Raw genomic sequence first — 4,831 nt, forward strand, 5'->3', positions numbered from 1 at the left:
CAGGCAGGCGCAGCTCAGGCAGGCGCAGCTCAGGCAGGCGCAGCTCAGGCAGGCGCAGCTCAGGCAGGCGCAGCTCAGGCAGGCGCAGCTCAGGCGGGCTGCTCTTCCCAGCGTGTTGTGGCTGTTTTTAGCTGCATGTGAACGGGTTATGTGTGTGTCTTAGTTCTTATTTAATGTTTCTAATAGTACGCAGGAGCACACCAGCAAGTCTGTGGTGCAAGAGTCTTTACACCCTTCATTTTTTTGGATGTTGTTTTACATTGTGTCAGGAAAAATGCATTTATTGAAACCTCTGCATACTTTTAAACATATAAGGAAAAGCTTCACAGTCAATATTTGGTGTGACCCTTTTTCCTTCACTACAAGCTGAACTCCTTTAATCAATCTGTAAGCACAACTCAGCTTGTTTGAAGGGCGTTCTTTGGCTGCCCTTTATTAGGAGAAAAACTAACTTCACTATAAGCAACACTTACAGATCCAGAGGGCAGACTTATAATACTTAATGTATAAAGTTTGTGTTTGGCTAGTATATATGGTCCAAATGTTGATGACCCCTCCTTTCTTCATTCCTTCCCTTTCTGATCACTGACACCGACTCATAATAGGAGGAGACTTCAACCTAGATTTAATCCAGAAATTGACACGCTCAGTACAGCAGGAAAAAAACATTTTAAAGACCTTTATGCAGCTTTACACTCATCACAGATGAATCCCTCCGATGCTGACACTGCAGAACTTCTTAACAATATAACTCTACTGGAACTAAACGGATTCCCCATTAGCAGCAGCAGCAGCAATCTGACCAAACGTAGCTATCAAAGTTCAAACTGAAGACAGACCAGAAGGTGAGCCTATACACTTATGACGTGTTACTTTCCTCACAACGGTTGACCATCACATTTTGTTAGATAGGCTGAGACACTGGGTGGGTATATCAGGGTCTGCTTTGGACTGTTTGTGTGAGCGATTCTTCTCTGTGGCTACCTCTAAGTTCAGGTCTTCCTCCACTTCTCTTGCCTATGGTGTGCCACAAGGTTCTATGTTGGGACCCTTATTGTTTTCGTTGTATTTACTCCCTCTTCAGCACTTATTGAGCACTTTTAAGGACATTTCTTATCACTGCTATGCAGATGATATTCAGTTATATATCTCCTTTAAGAGAAAACTGAAGTCCTTGTTTATGCTCCCGATAAATTTGTGCCCTTGGTAGTGGAAAATTTAGGCCCTCTTGCTTCATTTGCCAAATCTTCTATTAGGAATCTTGGTGTTACTTTTGACCCAGCTCTGACGTTGGACGCTCACGTTATATCTCTGGTCCGCTCCTGTTTTTACCATTTAAGAAACTTTGCTGAGTCACGCTCTGAACTGACAATGATCATACATGCATTTATTTCATCTTGTTTGGACTATTGTAATTCTTTGTTCACCTGTCTAAGTAATGCCTCCTTGGACCGTCTGCAGGGTGCTCAGAATACTGCCGCAAGGCTATTGACCAAGTCTTCCAGGTACTCCCATGCCACACCCCTGCTGATCCAGCTGCACTGGCTCCCCATAAAATTCAGAGTCCACTTTTAGATAATGATTTTGGCATTCAGGGCTCTGCATGGACAAGCACCAACATACATCAGTGATCTTTTACATCCTTACATCCCCAGTAGGTCCCTGAGGTCATGTCCACTACACGAGGTTGAAAACAAAAGGAGACAGAGCTTCTGTAACTGTGGCCCCCAGACTCTGGAACTCCCATCTTCCATCGAGCCTGAGATCTGTGGACTCAGTCATCTCTTTTAAAAAACAGCTAAAAACTCATCTTTTTAAACTTGCTTTTGGTTGATTTTTGTTTTTATGTTTTAGCTTCTGTGAAGCACTTTGTGATTTCATCTTGAAAGGTCCTATATAAATAACATTTTACTTACTTTACTTACAAACCTTGCTAAAGACGATCACATTTATAGATAAGTTTTAATCCATATCAGACACTCCATCGACCAGAGTAAATCAGCAGCTCTGCCTCTGAACTGTCAGACACCGCTCCAATATATCCAGGTAACATTACATATCCAGGTATACATTTTTCAGCCGAGCTCTTAAACCTGATCCAGTTGAATCATATTCCATTATTAAAAATGCTAGAGGGTGATCTCACACACTGAAGAACTTTACCTATATCACTCATGGCAAGAGTTGCCACTAAAATGATGAGTCTGCTGAAAATAAACTACTCATTTTCAATGATCCTAATAAAAAGTCTAAACGCTACACAAACCAAAACATGAGTGTGATCTAGAATTGACAAATCTTTCTCACCATTTCTTATCCAATAGATCTGTTTTAAAATGGATTAAACCAAGCTTCTTAGACAGCCCTATGCTGGACCCAGAGCAAGCCTTCTGTAGAAAAGTGAAAATCTCCAGTCTGCCACCATCAGCTCCAGCATTGAGCATCATAAGTGCTTTAAAACCCTCAACATAAACACTTCTCTCACAGTCTGGTGGGAAGTCTCCACTTAGCCCATGAAACTAACACCGATTTGGAACAATCCCGATATTTATCAGAAAAAGACAATGCTTTGCAGTTTTTCACTGTGGCACGAGAAGGGGAAAAAATCCAGAACATGTTCTACAAGATGGAAAATTTGTTTCATTTGAAGAACCTATAACACATAGAATCAGCAAATGCACATTTCTTGAATATGAGAAACTGAAATCATCATACAGGAAAGATTCAACCCCAGTGACCTGAATCTAGAAATACCTACTTGGGTGTCAAACATTTTAAATATCTGTACCTCAAAAAGTTTGTATTGTTTAAAATTGACAAATCAATTTCGCTCCCAACCATAAACTGAGAGGGCAAAGTTCGTTCCAAATGGACCTCACTCAGTCGAACACGTGCACTTATTGCAAAAACAACTCTGCTGAGAATTATATGCATGCTATATGGTCCTGAGCACGTGTGGGTAAGACCTATGACCACATGTCTCGTTACAGCATACCAACCTCACCCAAACTGTGCAACTTCAGTGATAGAGGTGAACTAGATATGGAAGCAAATACATCATTTATACTCCTTCTTTCCTTACGAATCACAAAGAAAAGTATCCTCATGAACTGGAAACCAAAAAACACCTTATGCACCAATCAAAATAGAAACGGGTGGAATGTCTGCCTCTTCACCAAACCACGGACGGATGAATTTGTCTCCCTCCGGCCCCCACTGATCAATTCCACTACTTAATGGGGGTGGTTGGGTGTAGTCTCATTTCCCTGTTTGACTTGCAGGTGGGTGATGATGGTCTCTGGGACTACGGGTGTCTGGTGGCCTCCTGGGGGCTGGAGAGCTGCGGTTGCGGTTTTGGAGTGTCTATGCATCTGTCTCAGTTGGTGACGGTTGAGAAGTGGGGTGGGTGCTGCCTAACGGTCTTGGGATGTGGGCACTGGGGTGCTTGTGGTGTGGGGGACTTGCCCCCAGCTGGGCAGGGGCGAGTGCTGGGCCTGGGATCCCACGCCCGGGGTCGCCTGGTCTCTGGCTGTGTCCCTCCTTCTGTGGGGGCTGTCTGCACCTCCCTGGCCAACTCGCCGTGCAGTTTGGGCCGACCCACATTAGAATGTCCACTCTGCGCCTCGTGGGTGCCGTTAGGCCAATTGGGTGGGTTGGGGCGTCCAGGTGAGGGAACAACCGTTGTTGGGTGCAGCTTGTTTCAGACCCAGACCAGTTTGTCTCGTCCCTTTAGTGTGTGTGTGTCTGTTGTAACTGATTGGTATTGTGACACAGTGTGCAGATGAGCCCCAGTCTACTCTGTGTGGTGGGGGTAGTGGGTGCCCCAGACTCGGTGGTGTCCCGGGGAATTTTCAGGTCCCTGGAAACCTGTACCAAGTACCAAGGTGGCTGGTCTCTAGCGACTGGCCGTTGCCTCTGGTCCTCTGGGACTCTCACCCTTTGGCTGTGGACACCCCATCTGGGTCCTCCGTCCCTCTCTTGCTAGGATGGGCCCGCAGATGTCGCAGAGATGTGCCGCCTCAGGTCTTCGGTACTGTGGGGGCTACGAATGGCACGGTTGTCCTGGTTCATTATTTGCCTCTGGCTCCTGGGGGACATTACTGGGGCTTCCCATCCTCATTATGAAGCACATTTGTGACAAAGACGCAGTTATTATAACACTCGCTCACTTACTCCCAAGTACAACTGTTGATTCAAGTATCTGCGTATTTTCCCATTTATGTGCTCTGGGAGTTGTACGTTTGTTTTTTCTTACAGGGGCAGCTGTTGGCGATACGGTGTGCATTTCTATTTGTATCCTTTTATTATTACTCTTTTTCCCCTGCCTGTCCTGCCTTACACGTCTCCATACGACACCACATTTAATGTAACAACTGAAATAACACAAATAGAAATGAATACATGAACAGATAAAAGATACAAGAGGAGCATGCAGAGATTCAAAATGTGCTTCACATCACAGTGCATTTAGATCCCAATTCTGATTGCAAAGCTACTGAAGCCAAAGAGAACTGAAGTGAGCTCCCATCAGCACAGTAAGGTTGCTGATGCTTAACTGAACCTTTTAAGTGCCACCCACAGCGAACTAAAGGGCTTTAAATACGTCTGATTACAAGCAGACTGTCAGCTACAGAGGAAGCACAGAGGAAGAGGAGCAAACATTGCTGCGCTGACCCCAAACACCTACTGGTTCTGAATCATGACTATACAAGCAGCAGCTATTTGCTATTAGCTAAAGTAACACGAGAAAGTAGGTCATGAAACATGAAGCAGCAATCACAAAGTGTTTTAAAAATGACGAGTACTGTTCAGGGAGTGTACACACACACAC

At 44.6% G+C, this 4,831-nt stretch overlaps 1 protein-coding gene across 2 annotated transcripts in view; it reads right to left on the reverse strand.

Annotated features, from left to right (window-relative positions):
- prkx (protein kinase X-linked) overlaps positions 1–4,831 on the reverse strand; it is a 38,076-nt gene that overhangs the window by 26,626 nt on the left and 6,619 nt on the right. The gene's annotated exons all lie outside the window — the stretch shown is intronic.

The sequence above is a fragment of the Pundamilia nyererei genome, unplaced genomic scaffold, assembly GCF_000239375.1.
Source record: "Pundamilia nyererei isolate P.nyererei 1_Seehausen unplaced genomic scaffold, PunNye1.0 scaffold00188, whole genome shotgun sequence".
Taxonomy (NCBI): Eukaryota; Metazoa; Chordata; class Actinopteri; order Cichliformes; family Cichlidae; genus Pundamilia; species Pundamilia nyererei.